This window comes from Convolutriloba macropyga, chromosome 6 (assembly GCF_964194025.1).
Source record: "Convolutriloba macropyga chromosome 6, txConMacr16.3, whole genome shotgun sequence".
Lineage (NCBI taxonomy): Eukaryota > Metazoa > Xenacoelomorpha > Acoela > Convolutidae > Convolutriloba > Convolutriloba macropyga.
In genome coordinates, this window is record NC_134473.1 from 27,615,449 (window position 1) to 27,634,200 (window position 18,752).

The 18,752-nt window shown below is 33.1% G+C and overlaps 2 protein-coding genes and 1 pseudogene across 2 annotated transcripts in view; all 3 read right to left on the minus strand.

Annotated features, from left to right (window-relative positions):
• The window catches only part of LOC142341276 (5-hydroxytryptamine receptor 1A-like), a 40,642-nt gene extending 39,219 nt beyond the window's left edge, over nt 1-1,423 (minus strand). The window contains exon 1 of the mRNA XM_075392194.1: nt 915-1,423. The gene's annotated coding sequence lies outside the window, so the exon portion shown is untranslated. The remainder of the gene's footprint in view (nt 1-914) is intronic.
• The window catches only part of LOC142340905 (mitochondrial dimethyladenosine transferase 1-like), a 498,997-nt gene that overhangs the window by 404,772 nt on the left and 75,473 nt on the right, over nt 1-18,752 (minus strand). The gene's annotated exons all lie outside the window — the stretch shown is intronic.
• Nucleotides 1-18,752, minus strand: part of LOC142340904 (guanine nucleotide-binding protein G(I)/G(S)/G(O) subunit gamma-12 pseudogene) — a 407,251-nt pseudogene that overhangs the window by 372,752 nt on the left and 15,747 nt on the right.

Consider the following 18,752-nt stretch of genomic DNA (forward strand, 5'->3'; position numbering starts at 1 on the left):
ATTTGACAACAATTGGGCGAAAATTATAATAGACAGGTCAAATTTTTTAACCATCGTGCATTTTACGAACGAATAAAGGCTCAATCAATACATTTTCAACCGATTTACGAAATTTTAATCCGTCAGTAAACTAATTGAACGAAAACGTCGCGACAACTGAAAATTTTTTGTGCCCGGTTAGTTTGGGGTTAGGGGGTGTGCTTGGGTTGCGGTTGGGACTGGGGTTGGGTTGGGGCTAGGGTTGGGGTTGGGTTGAGATGAGTTTCAATAAGGAACCCTTCTTATCACTGAACTTGGCAGAAGAAAAAAAGGCCTGTTGTGAATATTCCTCCAGTTCACGAGAGATGTCGGATTAGTTACAAAATGATAACAAAAAGCTGACTAAAGGAAACCAAAGCACTATGTCTGGACGATGTCTAAAGGTGTTTGCTTTTGCTGCAAGGCAACTTATTGGGAGGTTTTTGGGATACCATCATTATCGAATATCCTGGTTAAAATCTTAGTTGATTAGGAGTGTTTGATACATTTATAAAAAAAACACTTAAGAATTTTTGTCACGCAATTATTAACACCACTTTTTGTGCAACTTATTGCAAATTTTGTTTCAGGAGCAATATCTCAGTGTCAGTGAAAGTAACAGAATTGAATAAAATGAGAGACAATTAATTTCTAGAGCATAAAAATCAATATAGAAATCATTAATTTTTATTTTGTTCATTCAATATTTGTAAACTAAAAAGTTTAAAAAAAATGAGAGACATCTAATTTTTGGAGCAAGAAATTCAGTATTTTTCTCCAAAGTCTCAAAAATTTATGGCATGTTGGTTTAAGAAAAGACTGTATGTCTCTGAACTGAGCTATAGCGTGGCAAAGTGGGTGAGTTGAATACTGTACCTACTTGGGCTGAGACTTACGTTCTCCTACTATTGAGTATTGTTTTTCAAATGAAGCCAATCTAGCTCGCAGAAATCATAATGAAAGGTAAAATTTGCTTTATAACATTTATTGCTCACATCTTTCTTCTCAGGTTGTCAAAACATTTCAGTTGTTTCATTCTTTTCCATCTGTTTTGATCATATTCCGTTCGAAATGGTCCTTTATTTCAGTCTTCGATCAGTCAAACATCAAAATCTACTCGTGACCCAATAACTTGAAATAACTGCTTGAAAAATTAAGTAAAATTTGAAAGTACGGAATTAAACCATATATTCTGATAAAAGAGAGGGAAAGGTCTTAAGCTATTATCGGATGTGGAAAACAGGTAAAAAGAAGATACCTGCTTATTAATGATTAATTAGGGATACGGTTTCATTTGTAAACAACACGCGCACACAATTACAGGAAGAATATGCTCCTTTGATTAAAACGAGGAAAAATAAACAGAGTAAACAGAAAAACGCCAACAAACAAATGAACTCGTGTTTATGAAAGAAAACAGTCTTTTTCACATAATAAACATAATAATATGATATAAAAATAGAATAAGCGCCGTGCAAATTTTCCATAAACACAAAAATTTGTTCTTTTTGTGTTTATATTTTTGTTAAATTAGAGAAAATTAGACAGTGAGCACAAAACATATAATAAATACAAGAAAAGGTTGAGTTTAAAATATAGTTTTTTTGTTCAAAACCGCGCCGTAAAAATGATGATGGATTATTTTATTGTTAATTGGAGACACTATTCTTTAGTGAGAGGTTTCAAATATTATATAATAAGTCGAATTGGATGGCTTTATGGCCCACAGTTGGTAAATTGGAGCTTTATTTGCTTTTCAGGTTTGTGCTACATCTTCAAATATTGTGTAAAAAGAATGTCAAATGAAGTTAACAACAACAACAACCAGTGTTTTGATCAAAGTCTGGAAAGTGGAAACATCAAAAACTACCGAGTCTCACTTAGGAAACGATTTAGAAATTAAATTTTCTTAAGACTTTTTATGGACAAAAGTTAGCTTGTAATTTGTCTTCTTAACCTGCATTTAGTAATGCGAGGGCCTGTACACAATTTTTTTAAAATACAAATTACGCTTTCTTTGATTTGAGTATAATTGACAGTTAACAAGTTGTTAAGAGAAAATGTGGACAACAGTGCGAAATTCGAGTAAATTAGCTAAAGCAAATGTACCTTTTGCAACGCAAAGTCATTTCAAAAATTGATAAAACAAATTTAGATAACTGAAAATTTCATGAAAATTTTAAATTTATAAATTGAAGAGAAAATGTAGCAGTAATTTGAACCAAATTTGATTTGATGATAATCCTGGTTCGTGGATGTTGATAAGTGACATGATCAGAGTATAGTCACAGTAAAATCACTGACTTAAATTTTCATTATTCAGTGCTGGACTACAATTTTGTCATGATCTTAGTAGCTCCGCAGAGGTTATGAATAAATAAATACTCACGGGCAAGTTTTTCTGATCTTGTGAAGGTAAAATAGACAACGGAAATCTATTCTCCGGTACATGAGAACATAGAATTAGGGCTGCGGATTCTACTGACTTTTGGAAAATATGCGTCTGATGCCCGCAAAAGTGGTTATTCTTATCTCAATGAATGGGAAAACGACATTGAAAGCTTTATACGTAATCTCCACCCTATATCAGATACAGTTGCGCCAAAAGTTCCATTTAAATAAACTTATTGTTTGCCTTTAACTTAAGTTTTGAAAACTCTCCTCGACCCAGCAATGTGGTTTTTAGTTTAGATATTGCCTCCTTTATCTTTTAAAATCATCATTTTCACTGGTGACAAGTATAGTTACTATAAACTGAAAAGGCAGAGAATTCCAGCAAAAAAAAATCAGAAGAACGATAATTTTATACATATGAAGCTATAAAAAACTGCTGAAAGGATCAATCGAACACTTGTCTAGTTTTCAAATAGGCATCACCTAATGCATTGACAAAAATGATGAACGGTAATCAGCGTCCGCTCACTTCAAACCCGTTTTTAGCAAAATTTTAAAATCAAGCTTAAAATGTGTAATTCATACAATAATTACATCATTTTTTTCAATTACACTTCATTCATCTCAAACTTGCTTTTGGACATAAAAAAGATTAATGATAACATCGAGAACAAAAAATATCAGTGATTAATTTTATTAGAAAAATTTTATGAACTCTCCAGTTGATAAAAAACCTGCAAATCAAGCATTGAGATTATCCAGATTAAAACTGAGTATGTTGAAAACAGAAGCGTGGGTAAAGTCAAATTTTGTTGCACAAGTCGACGAAGTTCTGTTTATTTATTATTTATGCAGCCGAGAGATCAAATTCTGCTTAGATAAATAATTAATATGATATTGAAAATCGCAAATATTTGGTTTTTGAGGACACCTTTACATATTTTCTCGAAAAGCAGCCTTAATCAATAATTCATTTTTTATATTACTTTAAAAGTAACGTCATTTGAAGGGAAGCCAACAAACAGGGGCATTGATTATCAAAACTTTTTTCTTATAACAGTTAGATTTGAAGATCTGAAAATTGAGATGCTACTGCTCTTTCGAAAAAAATGTAAATCTGTGAACGCCGCTCTTTTGAACAGTATTTAGTTTACTATCTGTTGCAAATTCATTTGAGATAAACATCAGTGAAAACATCTTCATTTTTTTTCTTTTCTAGAACATTCTTTTTTTTACTTAAGATTTTTGTAAAAAATTTTATTATAAAGAATTATAAATTTGTATTCATCAGTTGCAGAACTTAACAGTAACTCCAATTGTTGTGTATAAAGAAGAAAGGAAAAATTTCTGCATCAAATGACAATTTTAGCTCTTTGCAGTTAGAAAGAAGACAAAAAACAATTTGCATTAAAATGTTATATCCTTATTGAGATACCTAAACGTTACAAGACATTGTTCTTCTACATCCGTCTCAATAATGAAAGATTGTTCTGTTAATACTCAAAATGGAAAAACTTTTCTCGTTATTATCTACAAAATTAACGGCAATCAATTTTCAAATGAAATAAAATAAGTTTTTGTCTAAATGTACAAAGTCTTGAGTCAAACGTTGATGTGTGTAATAGTTTCTCTCAACTATTTGAAACATCAAACCTTGTCGAGAAGTTGCTTTTTTGTATATTGCGCAATATTTTTTAAAAGGACAGATAATTTGAAGTTCCAATATGTTCTCTAATCATTATTCCACAATTATTAAGGGGAACAAAGGTACTGCTTGGAATCTATTTGATTAAAAGACCCTTTTGTTTCACTCCAAAAAAAAGTTGTTTTATAGAGTAAATAAAATTGTCTCGACTTTATTTCGATTCGTAAAAATATTTCTTCTTTCCTAGCAAACGCAATGTTATCTGACTGCTTTTCAGTTATGTTTTAAGTACATCAGCGTGAACTGAAAACAATTAGAAAATTAGCAAAACATCTTTTGTAACGGAAAAAAATTGTAACCAACACAAAAAACGAAGGAAAACAAGGTCACAACAAATAGTCCAAATTTGGAATTCGTTGATGTGACTTTTTTAAACTTAGACTCTTGACGCTTACTATTTACAAGCAAAAATTGCTCATTTTTCCAGTTCGGTTTTCCAGCACTTTTCAATTTTTCGTTTAGATATTGCCTCCTACATCTTTTAAAATTATCAATTTCACAGGTGACAGGTATGCTTACTTTACACTGAAAACGCAGAGAATTCCAGCATAATAAATCAGAGAAACAATCATGTTATACATATGAAGCTAAAAACTGCTGACAGGATCAATCAAAAACTGGTCTAGTTTTAAAATAGACATAACCTAATGCAATGACAAAAATGAGGAACGGTAATCAGCGTCCGCTCACTTCAATGCATTTTTAGCTAAAATTTTAAATCAAGCCTGAAAAGTGCAATTCATACGAAAAAACACATCAATTTTTATTCAATTACATATCATTCAACTCAATGTTGCTTTTTGACATAAAAGGGATTAATAATAACATCGAGAAATAAAATATCAGTGATTAATTTTATTAGTAAAATTTTCTGAACTCTCCAGTTGTTAATAAACCTGCAAGTCAAACATTGAGATTATCCAGATTAAAACTGAGTATGTTGAAAAACAGAAACGTTGGTATATTCAAATTTTGTTGCACAATTCGACGAAGTTCTGTTTATTTATTTTCATATGCAGCCGAGCGATCAAATTCTGCTTAGATAAAGAATTAATATGATATTGGAAATTGCAAATATTTGCTTTTTGAGGACAGCTTTATATTTTTTCTCGAAAAGCAGCCATAATCAATTAATTTCGTTTTTTATATAAATTTAAGGTAACGTCCTTGGAAGGTAAGCCAACAAACACGGGCATTGGTTATCAAAATTTTTTTTAAAACAGTTAGATTTAAAGATCTAAAAATTGAGATGCTGATGTTCTTTCGAAATTAATGTAATTCTGTGAATGCTACTCTTTGAAAAAAGTATTTAATCTACTATCTCTTTCAAGTTCATTTGAAATAAAGATCCGCGAAAACATCTTCATTTTTTCTTTTCTAAAACATCTCTTCTTTTTACTTAAACAATTTTTGTAAATTTTTATTATAAATAAATATAAGATTGTTTTCATCAGTTGCAGAACTTAACAGTAACTCCAATTGTTGTGTAAAAAAAAACAGAATAAAAATTGCTTCATCAAATGACAATTTTATTGCTCCTTGCAGTAAGAAAGCAGACAAAAAACAATTTGCATTAAAATGTTATATCCTTATTGAAATACTTAGACGTTACAAGACATTGTGTTTTTTACGAGACATCCGTCTCAATAATGAAAAATTGTTCTGCTAAAACCCAAAATGGAAAATTTTTTCTCTTCAGTATTAACAAAATTAACGGCAATCAAATTTCAATTGAATTAAATTAGGTTTTTGTCTGAATGTACACAATTTTGAGTCGAAAGATGATATGTGTAACAATTTCTCTCAAGTATTTGAAACATCAAGCCTTGTCGAGCAGTTGGTTTTTTGTGTATTGCATAGTGTTTCAATGGTACTGCTTAGAATCTACCTGCTATGAAGACCCTACTGTTTTATTCCTTTTTTTCCAAAAAAGTTGTTTTACAGACTACATAAATTTTCTCTACTCTGATTCGATTCATATAAAATTTTCTTCTTTCTCAATAAACGCAACGTTATCTGACTGCACGTCAGTTATGTTTTAAATACGTCAGCGTGAACTGAAAACATTTAGGAAATTAACAAAACATCTTTTGCAACGGAAACAAAATGTAACCAACACAAAAAACGAAGAAAAACATGGTCACAAAAAATAGTTCAGATTTTGGAATTCGTTAATATGACTTTTTTAAATTTAGAATCTTGACGCTTACTATTTACAGGCAAAGGTTGCTCACTTTTCCAGCTTAAGTTTTTAACCTTTTCATTAAAATCTAAGTTGGTTCCAGGGCGGTAGGGCCCAAAATTGTTGACAAGTTTCCACTGAAAGTTGCTTTTAGCAGGACTTTTCGTCAAAACTTTGATATAATATCTTGAATGAAAAATTTTTTATCCTTTTTATAACGAAGTGAGATACAAAAATCAAGCTTATATTTAAACAAAGCAAATGTTGACACACAAAGCACAAAGTTTTTAAAATCTTAGCTATTTTGGTTGATGTGAGTGCATGAATGTTATGAAAAATGAAGCGTTTTCAAAACTTTAAACTTCATGATCTCCACGATAGAACAAAAAGCAAAATATCTCTCAAAAAGAGTGGCTTAGTTTCTTTTGAGACTCTTACTGGTAAACTTTTTCGTACCCAAATCGGAAAAACAAACGATACTCCATAATTGACAATATCAAAAGCCAGGGTAGTATAAAGTTTAAAACTCAAATAAATTTGAGAGTCAGAAAAACAATTTTAGTTTTCATTTTCGGCTGCCAGTTTAAAGTTAATGAAACATCTTAAGACGGTAGTTTACAAAGCTCAGATGAAAACGGGCAATTTTTTTTGAATCAGCAACAATAAACTGCAACAGATATTCATTCCAAATTCTAATAAGTCAGTTGTGACTGGCCAGACTTGATTCATAAACCAAAACAAAACATAGTACTACTGTCATTTGTAGCTCCAAATTGAAATCACAAGTGCAACCTTAAAATCTGTTTTTAGAGCCTTAATATTGAACAGTTTTCTATATCCTTCCTGGAAGATGTTTGATCAGCCAAAACTGAGTTATGCGAAAAAAAACCCGAAAACTTAAACTATCAACTACAACTACCAAAATTAAATTACAGTATTGGTAAATTTTCTAGTCAGTCGCTGAGATTATTAGATGTTGGACTACTTCAGTTCAAACAAATGTCGTTAAGTTCATATTTACGTGAGTTGCTAAGTTGAGAACGAAAATGAGAAAATTTTCTGAAATGTTTCTTAAAATTGCCTTTTGAAAACCTCAGTTTCGACATTTATCTTACTTGTTGATTTGTTTTCCATTCTACAATAAACATGTACTATCCAGAGCTGATGTCAGCCGTAAGTTTTAGAGGCAATTAAAAACAGAAGCATTCAATGACCAGCAATGAAAATTTGAAAAGATTGGGAAAAACGATGACACACCTCTCTTTAAATTCTTTGCCGAAGTTTGGGAGATTTTAAAGATTTATTTCATTATAATATGCAACTCATAGTTTGAAACACATTAGTTGTTCTGACCCCTCTTGAGGGGGGAGGAACTATATACTCAAATGGGTTTTCTTTGCTCAGACAATTTTGGCCGATCGATATATTCATCGTAGAGAGTTGACACTGGTATCATTGGAAAGCTTGTCCGTCCAGCGTAGAATATGGAATTAAAAAGATTCATTTTGATTTTCGTTTTTTAATAGGAGTTGTCGAGGTTTAAACTTTTGAGAAAATAGTGTGAAATCCGTTGATTTTTTTCACATTTTCCGGAATTTTTGACTAAAATTCCGCTAATTTTGCTAGTTTGTCAATATTGTTTAAATAAATGTTGTTGATTTTATTTTTAAAGACAAAAAAAATTGTCGGCTATTTTTTTGTCACCAAATCTGGCTAATTAATTAAAATTCAGACTTTTTCATCAAAAAGAGCGCGGAATAAGTTTCTTCAGTCCAGATTGATTAAATTTGCAGGAAGTACACACCCAAACACAACTAACACAATCTTTGTAGACTCAAAAAGGGCTATCTCTACTTCAACTTTTTTGCTAGTGTTTCGTAATTAAAACTTTCCCGTTTTTCGCTAACTTTACTCGTTGATTATCAAAAACGCTGCATTTATTTTTGATTTTGTAACTAACAAAATATCTTTATCACGTTTTTGACAGTTCATATATCTTATTAGTGGCGTTCACAATAAGACACACAATTGATAATATTAAAATTCTTAAGGATATAGACTTTGGTTTTAACGGCTTCCAAAATACTTTCTTGAAGAATTTAATTGGATTTTTTTTTAATTTCGTCTTTAACTGTCGTTTTTACTTTGTCTTTTTAGTCGTATGAAATTTCTGTACAAAAACACGGATTCAATAGCTTTTAATGGAAGAATGGAAGGGCCGATCTTCTGATATTACTAGATAGCTGATGGCTTTCATGACTTTGAAAACAATTGACTTCGAAAAAAAATCTTTTTAACTTCGCAATCTTGATCATTTTTTTGTCTGATTCGTAAATTACAGGCTAAATATGACAATATTGTTCTCTGGGGAAAGTATGAAGTGGAAAGACAAAATTTAATGTTTTTAAAGAATTCGTTATGACTTTACTGGCTTCGACACGGGATTTTAACAGAGAAATTGAAATAATTTTTTATTTTTGTCATATTTTACGTTCTTTTTTTAGACGTAAGATATATTCTGGATAATTGCAGGTCTCACGAGCTTCATTTGGAAGAATATACGATCCTGTATAGAATATACGATCCTGTGTTACTTAACTTTGCCTTTTTTCTTTTTTGTCTACTGGCTACCTGGTTTTATTAATGAGAGGTCGCATAATAGATTATCAATTAGTGTTCAAAAAATGTGCAATCAAAATTATTTTGAGGGCCAAAGTATGGTTTTATGGCTTCGAAAGTGTTTTCTGTCAAATTTAACTGATTTTTTGTTTGTTGTCTATTTGTTATTCTTTTTGTAACAGCATAAAAACTTAAAACCGACATTTCTTAATTTCTTAATTACCATCTTTAGAAACACTGGTAATCGTTAACCCGTTGGATATTTTATTTGATTTCTAAAGGTTTTCATTACTTTGAAATTAATTGTTTTCATAAGAAAGAGCGAATTTTTCAAGTTAACCGTTTTTGTTTTTCATTGTCTAGTTATTACCAAGCCTTATTATGGACTGGTCACATATCTTTTCTGGTGAATTAGAAAATACTTTGTTTTGTTTCAGGTTTATCTGACGCTATTTTGACTTTTTTGTTAAGTAATGTTTTCCATAACGGACATGAAATTTTTGATGTAATTAATGTTTGTTGTTGTTGTTTGATTTTGCTGTTAGTCTTGAATCGCTTTCTTAATTTTGGCATATCTCATGAATCTAATGCTTCATTTTTTACTCCACTGAGTTATATGTTTTGGAGGCTATCTTTTCGTTCATAAGCCAATTATTTTTTTGAAAAATACTTGGATTTTTCGGGTTTTCTATCTGTTCCACATTTGCTTGACAATTATGTCAAAATCAAAATTGTGGATAAACTGGGTCGGGACCTTATGTGCAATTGCACATTACCGAGCTGCCTTATTTCCTTAACTGCTGTCAAAGCAATATGCATCATTTGTCTTTGAAGATCTGTGATGAAATTTTCGTTCCATTAATATATATATATCTATATATATATATATATATATATATATATATATATATATATATGTGTGTGTGTGTGTGTGTGTGTGTGTGTATGTGTGTGTACGTGTGTGTTTGTGTGTATATATGTATCTATGGATTTATAGAAATAGATATTTCTACGGGAACTGTGTTGATTTTTTATTTCGTTAGAAACACTGCAAGTTCCAATTTTCGCTTTGGGACAGTACAAAAAATTATCTTAACTTCTCAGCTTTCTTTAAAATAGAAGGTTTTTTTCTCGATGTTTTGATATATGATGCATATGTATTTGGCAGAATTTTTGATTTCATGTTGAAAGTATGGAATTGATGTTTCTCAAACAGCCAACTTCTTTTGAAATCATAAAACATTTGAAGCTTTTGTTTTAAAGTTTTTTCGTTTGCAGTTTTGTCAGTTTGTGTTCTGGGAAATATCTGATCTCTTTCATATCATAATAATCTAAGGGAAGGGTCAAAAAATGAACAATGAGCTCAATTGTGGTGTTAGCGCAAAAAATTTTCTGTCTAAAAGTCGGTATTCTTCAAGCCGTCGGTGGTAATATTTAGTGTATGAGATATTTTGTGCTACGAATACTTCAGAAGTCTTAGTTTTGTAGAATATGATGTCTTTTTTTCGAACCCAATGGTCGCGCAGAGATGTTTCTTGAGTTGGTTCAAAATTTCGAAACAATATTTCCAGAGATTTTTTCCTTTGGTCAAGGCTGGGGTGATGAGGATGAAGTCTTTTCCTGTTTCTCACGTCTGTGTTCTCTTTATATGGTATTGATTTTCTGTTTCAATCTGAACAAATCAGGTTCGAACTGAGAAACAATTTTAATGAGATATCTCTTTTAATAGTCTTTTTTAAAGACTAGAAATGGGTTGTAATATAGAACTTTGTGAAACAAAAGCACTAAAGGGTAGTTTTGCACACTGCAACTTTGAAGGTTACCTGTTCCCTCACTTGATATTTAGCATTACAAACTTGAGATTTAGAGGGAAAACTATCATGAAAAGAGAAATCTAATCTTGTTTTCGTCAACGGCTGTTTCTTTTTATCCTTGAGGCATGTTTTTCAAACCATTATTTTGAAATGAAGCAACAACAGATATGGTGAACTTCAACATAAAATGACTGCGCTTTTCATTGAAATACGCTTATCTTGTTTTTAATAGTGGTGTAGCTTTAAAACCGCAGTTCAAATTAAAAATTACATAGTAATGGCTATGTAAAAATATACAACTTCTGGTCGTTTTCTTCTGTCTTTCTCGACTCCTTTCTTTTTGTCATTTTTCTCTCTTTTGCCATTCTGCAGAAAGAAATGACAAGGCGAGTTGTTAATGTGCTCAAAAGATTAGAAGCAGGCTAGGTCTGTTGCAAAGTCTCGAGTGCAGTTCAAGCATTAAAATCCAGACAATGTGACTCTTAGTTACGCATTTTCGAATTCTTATCTCTGAATCTGGAACTTCTTTATCAATTAGCTTCAATTCATAGACAGTAGAGATGTAAAATTTTGGGGTTGAAGGCTGGGTACATATGTCTAATCTGAGCTGCCGTTTTAAAAGTCTGTTGAGTTCACAGCCTTTGAGCGTTATCAAAAATATCAAAAATAGTTGAACTAATTCTTGCATTTGGTGCAACATGTACAGACTTAATCATGGATGCAAGTTGTCAACGATTTGCCGGCCAGTTTAATAGCTAACCTCAAAATCAGACTTATAAGTAGGCAGCTAAGAACCACATATTCAAAAACTTTATTGTGCTTCAAAACGTTTGCGATGATAAAGTAATCTTAAAAATTTCTTGCAACTTCTATCAAGTTATTATCTGAGAGGAGCATTCGAATTTTAACCATTGAAAAAGGAAATAATTTAACCTTGGTCGAGGTGTCACCGCTAAAAATCACTAAAATATGTAAGATTTGTGGCGACTTTGAGTAAAAAATGTAAGATTTGCGCTCAATGCGATCAATGCGGTGAAAAAAACTTTTAAGCGGTGGAAAAGAATTTTAGCGGTTGCTTGACTGTGAAAAAAGTTCGGTTTTCATACGCAAATTTCTGATTATTTAGAAAAAATTGGGATTATTGAATTTTAAAAATAGGTCTTTTTCATCGGATCAAGGAGTTGTCCAAATCAAACTAAACTCGGCATGGAGTATCCCATGTGTACCTGGAGTTTAGAACAAAAAGAATTTTTGCTCTAACTTGCCTAAGAAAAAACTTAGGTTTTCATACGGAAATATGCGAATTTCGCGAAAAAAGAATTTTGAAATTAGGTTTTTTTTATCGAGTCAAGGAGTTGTCCAAATCAAATCAACTCGGTATGAAGTAGCGCATGTGTAGGTAGAGTGTAGTGCAAAAGGAATTTTTGCTGGAGCTTGCCTAGGAAAGAAATTAAGTTTTCATACCTAAATTTCCGAATATTTCGGTCGCAAAAATGTTGAATAAGCAAAATGTTTGGGTCATTAAAAAACAAATTAACATTTTAGCACATATGCCTGCAGCTCTCCAAATTGTCTTTGACGAAAAACCAGCTTGGGTGCTGGTTCAAGTCTTTAAAAATATGTTATGGTGAATTTTCGTACGATCAGCGTATTTTTTTCACCGCAATTTTTGGGAGCTCTGAAAAATTTTTCACCGAATTCTGTTGTTAGCGCTGAAATTTTTTTAACGCTTCGTGCCAGCGCTTAGAAATTTTTTCGCCGCTTTCTGCTGGTAACGTTGAAAATTTTTCTTTCAACGCTTAAGTGGTGGAAAAAAATAATTCACCGCTACGAGCAGAACGCAGTGAAAAAAAAATTTCAGCGCTACCTTGAAGCGGTGAAAAAAATTTTCACCACTAAAATCGCAAATCTTACAAAAATTCAGCGCTAAATTCAGCGCTAATCTTACAAAAATTCACTGCTATGAATGCAGTCAACGCTAAAAGATGCGGGCACTTTGCGATGAAAAAAGTTTTTTTCACCGCTAATTCACCGCTAGTCTTAAATTATTTTTTGACCAAACCTCAACCCGGGAAGCAAAAAAGAAGCGGGCCCGGGTTGACCTAGCTTACTTTCCATAAAACGGACCATATGTGGTCCATAAAAGTCCATAAGTTCATACAAACTTCCCTTTCATGATCTTGCTGTGGTAACTAAGTTTCCATATATGGTCCGTTTTTATGGATAATGAGTTTTCCAAGGAGAACATTAAGAGGGTTTTCACGCTAGTGAATTAAATGATCAGAGAATGAGCTAAACAATCTTTTCGCTGAACTGTTTTGGAAATCTAGATTTTGGTTTAGCATAAAGACTGCACAAAATGTTCAATATGATTTCCTTATTGTTGAAAATCGTTGTTTTTGGAACACATCCATGCATCAAACTGATGATCTCCTGTAAAAACTTTCCCACGTTTTAATAATTTTTTCACAAACACGGGTAAATTTGTGGATAACCCTATGGTTTGATAATAGAATGCACGCACATCGCACAGATGACAGATGCACACACACAAACAAACAAACATACCCACACACACACACACACACACACACACACACACGCACATCCACATACACAAACACATGCACACACGCATACACGCACACAAAAAAGAATTCTTTTTAAAAGAGTTTTAAGCAAATTACGCCTTCAGAGGATTTTTTGCATTTTGTACTGCTACAGCATGCCTAAAATAACGGCTTCATTCTGGCATCCCATAGACAACATACAATCAAGAGAAGTATCTAAAGATTTTAATAAAGCGAACAAATTTAATTCAATTTCCTAAATTGTGCAAAAGCCGGGAATAAAAACCAGCTAAAATTTGAGGGTGACTAAAAAACATTGATAAATTAATTGTAACGGCTGCTCCCCTGTCCAAGACCTGGAAAACTTTACACCGCCCACTTCGTTTCAGCGGTTGTAAATCAGTCCGGATGTAAATTTTTGCCATTTAATTTTGTCAACTGTATTATCCGCTACACTCTAGATTATGTTGCATTAGTTGTTGTTCGATTAGTCTCTTTGACTAAATGTTCAACTTTTCTGTTTTATAAAACTGTTTCGCTCAGAATAACAAAGAAAAAAATCAAATTGAAACAATAAGTTTTACTGAGTTTTTCTTAATAAGTCTAATTATAGTTCGATTTTGTAAAATGTCCAGCTCTAGGCAACTGTTCTAGCACTCCTGGTTGGAAAATAAATTCATTCTCCGAGCTGTTAACCTTTTCGGAGACCTTTTCGCGATAATAAAAAATAACAAATGACAAATGTAGCAAAATTCACACTTTGTGTTCTTCAGTACACTTAATTTCTCAGTGACGCAGTTTGCGAAACTGCGCTAGGCTTCTGATTATTTAGAAAAAATTGGGATTATTGAATTTTAAAAATAGGTCTTTTTCATCGGATCAAGGAGTTGTCCAAATCAAACTAAACTCGGCATGGAGTATCCCATGTGTACCTGGAGTTTAGAACAAAAAGAATTTTTGCTCTAACTTGCCTAAGAAAAAACTTAGGTTTTCATTCGAAAATATGCGAATTTCGCGAAAAAAGAATTTTGAAATTAGGTTTTTTTTATCGAGTCAAGGAGTTGTCCAAATCAAATCGTATTCGGTATGAAGTAGCGCATGTGTAGGTAGAGTGTAGTGCAGAGGGAATTTTTGCTGGAGCTTGCCTAGGAAAGAAATTAAGTTTTCATACCTAAATTTCCGAATATTTCGGTTGCAAAAATGTTGAATAAGCAAAATGTTTGGGTCATTAAAAAACAAATTAACATTTTAGCACATATGCCTGCAGCTCTCCAAATTGTCTTTGACGAAAAACCAGCTTGGGTGCTGGTTCAAGTCTTGTAAAAATATGTTATTGTGAATTTTCGTACGATCAGCGTATTTTTTTCACCGCAATTTTTGGGAGCTCTGAAAAATTTTTCACCGAATTCTGCTGTTAGCGCTCAAATTTTTTTCACGCTTCGTGCCAGCGCTTAGAAATTTTTTCGCCGCTTTCTGCTGGTAACGTTGAAAATTTTTCTTTCAACGCTTAAGTGGTGGAAAAAAATAATTCACCGCTACGAGCAGAATGGAGTGAAAAAAAATTTTCAGCGCTACCTTGAAGCGGTGAAAAAAAATTTTCACCACTAAAATCGCAAATCTTACAAAAATTCAGCGCTAAATTCAACGCTAATCTTTCAAAAATTCACTGCTATGAATGCAGTCAACGCTAAAAGATGCGGGCACTTTGCGATGAAAAAATTTTTTTCACCGCTAATTCACCGCTAGTCTTAAATTATTTTTTGACCAAACCTCAACCCGGGAAGCAAAAAAGAAGCGGGCCCGGGTTGACCTAGCTTATTTTCCATAAAACGGACCATATGTGGTCAATAAAAGTCCATAAGTTCATACAAACTTCCCTTTCATGATCTTGCTGTGGTAACTAAGTTTCCATATATGGTCCGTTTTTATGGATAATGAGTTTTCCAAGGAGAACATTAAGAGGGTTTTCACGCTAGTGAATTAAATGATCAGAGAATGAGCTAAACAATCTTTTCGCTGAACTGTTTTGGAAATCTAGATTTTGGTTTAGCATAAAGACCGCAAAAAATGTTCAATATGATTTCCTTATTGTTGAAAATCGTTGTTTTCGGAACACATCCATGCATCAAACTGATGATCTCCTGTAAAAACTTTCCCACGTTTTAATAATTTTTTCACAAACACGGGTAAATTTATGGGTAACCCTATGGTTTGATAATAGAATGCACGCACATCGCACAGATGACAGATGCACACACACAAACAAACAAACATACCCACACACACACACACACACACACACACACACACACACACGCATATCCACACACACAAACACATGCACACACGCATACACGCACACAAAAAGACTTCTTTTTAAAAGAGTTTTAAGCAAATTACGCCTTCAGAGGATTTTTTTGCATTTTGTACTGCTACAGCATGCCTAAAATAACGGCTTCATTCTGGCATCCCATAGACAACATACAATCAAGAGAAGTATCTAAAGATTTTAATAAAGCGAACAAATTTAATTCACTTTCCTAAATTGTGCAAAAGCCGGGAATAAAAACCAGCTAAAATTTGAGGGTGACTAAAAAACATTGATAAATTAATTGTAACGGCTGCTCCCCTGTCCAAGACCTGGAAAACTTTACACCGCCCAGTTCGTTTCAGCGGTTGTAAATCAGTCCGAATGTAAATTTTTGCCGTTTAATTTTGTCAACTGTATTATCCGCTACACTCTAGATTATGTTGCATTAGTTGTTGTTCGATTAGTCTCTTTGACTAATTGTTCAACTTTTCTGTTTTATAAAACTGTTTCGCTCAGAATAACAAAGAAAAAAATCAAATTGAAACAATAAGTTTTACTGAGTTTTTCTTAATAAGTCTAATTATAGTTCGATTTTGTAAAATGTCCAGCTCTAGGCAACTGTTCTAGCACTCCTGGTTGGAAAATAAATTCATTCTCCGAGCTGTTAACCTTTTCGGAGACCTTTTCGCGATAATCAAAAATAACAAATGACAAATGACACACTTTGTTCACACTTTCAACAGCAAAATTCACACTTTGTGTTCTTCAGTACACTTAATTTCTCAGTGACGCAGTTTGCGAAACTGCGCTAGGCTTCGTTAAAACCAGTAAAGGAAACAGACTTTAAATTTTGCACAAAGTTTTTCCGAATTAAAAACTTTGTTTTTTAGAAGGAAAGTTGTAAAATATCAAATTTATTTCTTTTCTCCTTACTCAAAGTTAACCTTTGCTGTACAATCACTAAGATGATCCAAAGAAGCAAGACACGATGACAAATAATTTACCGCTCAAGGAACAGTGATTCAATACGCACTGTATGTCGGTTGATTACGACCAAAGTTGCGAATTCCAGCTGTTAAGAGGCCATCTAATTTTCATAGTTAGCAAGCTAACAATTCTGCGGTGTATGTCAATTCTCAACTTTTGACTGCATAGAGATAACTATGTCTTAATATTCTCTAAGCTCAATTTTTTTCAATTTGTAGTAATAACGGATCCGATTTCTTAATTCAAAATACGTGTCGATGATGATTTGCTGTTATTGGGGTAGTTCTAGTTCGAGATTTTCCATGCATGATAAAAACGTACTAATAATTGTTACTAAAAACAAAAATTAATGTTGACAAAGTGAACAAATCAATTTGGACGCTGCAATTTAATGCTTCGATAGAGCGTAACAATAAATTATGCTTGTCATGCTATTTTAACTGGTTTGCTTTGTCTGACCTTGATTTAATTTGTTAAGTTTTTAGTTTTATCCTCAACATTATTTGAAAACATCAGTAATTGACAAAGACAAAAAGTTAAAATATTTACTATTACCACCCCCTCCACCTCGGTACTGTCTCAGCGCTATCAGTAAATAAGTTGAGGTGATATGTAAACCATGATGGGCTATGAAAACATTTTAAGTGTAAATTGCTAAAATTTTCCGTTAAGGAGCTTCCATATGGTGACACATTTAAGTCTAAAAGATGCATATAAACTCTATTCTATTTGGTCTGGAAAAGAGCTAGCCTCTCATGAAATTTTTACCAACGTTACAGAAACGATGGAGCACTAACCGACTGAAAATAATTAAGTCATGTAATTCTAACTTCACTGATTGGACCTACCTTGAAACAATTTGTTCAGTAGTTAAGCGCACCCTCAAGATCGCCGGCCTTGCTTTCCATCTCGAAAACGTCACTTCATGGTACCACACGAGCGAGCTTCACTACTGGTCTCTTGCCTACTGCGACGATTTTTCGTACTATCGCTGATCGATTCACAACATCAGACCCCTTTATAGTGCTCTAATTTCGACCCGAATTGTAGCATCCTTGCCTATTGCTGTGTTCAATTAACCGAACAAGATTGCCTTCTTTAAGGTCTTTAATCACCGTAGATTGCCATTTTTGCTGTTAATTCAAAATTGGCAAATACTTTTTACAAAACACGTTTTTGTTGCCAGGCAAGAAGTGATTAAGTTCCAACGCTTCTAAGTCAGTAACGTTTGAACTGACTGTAGGCCACGGTCCTGTTTTCTATGTCTGCTCAACAAAACAAATCGTAGTTTAAGCAAGATCGTCCATGACTGATTTGTCCACCAAAACCACATATCATGCTCTAATCCAACTTCAGACCAACCCCTCCCATACTCCTCTAAAGAGAGGTGCTGCTCCAAGCCGTGAAGTACTCAGCAAAATTTTCTTCAACTCCAAAATCCTATTGTCGCTGATGGTTGTACTCAATTCACCCTTCGTGCCATAATTTGCATAAATGTATAAAGACAACTATCTGCGTCGAAAATGGGCACCACATTGGCACCGGTATCATAAGTAGCAAATGAATAGACAACATTGTTCCTTTTCGTTTTTCCGCTCAATCTTCACGGTGAAAGGGTCAAATTAGTCGACTTCAACATTGGTAAAGGCTGTTGAAGCGTCTAACCGCTCTTAGGGTAGAACGGTTGTAACTGGTGTTATCGCTTGTGCTCTGCTTCTTTAGCATCTAACATGCTTGTTCTTGATCGATCGCACGGGGTTTTGTATACCTACCGTCCCCATGTTTTGCTAAAATTATTTATTTTCAAGCTCTCTGCCCTGGTGTTGATTGTTTTTGTGTCCGCTTTGCAAGAATATTTCATCTGCGTGATGTTTCAATGTACAATTATGGATTCAGGCATTGAATTTCAATTGATTTTTGCCTATTCTGTCTTTGGCACGAATAAGACCCTCCTCCTCATGGAAGGGTAAGAACTGTAGAATTTTATTGTTTTTCGGAGTTTCTTGTTCAAATTTGAGAGATTCCTTCTTTCCGCCAATCTATTCCTGCTATAGTAACTTGAAGATTACTGCTTAAGGTTTTTTCTCCAACGGTTACTAAAAGTCTTGTTGATTTGAATTTGGTCAATGCTTGCTGTACAAATGCTAATTTA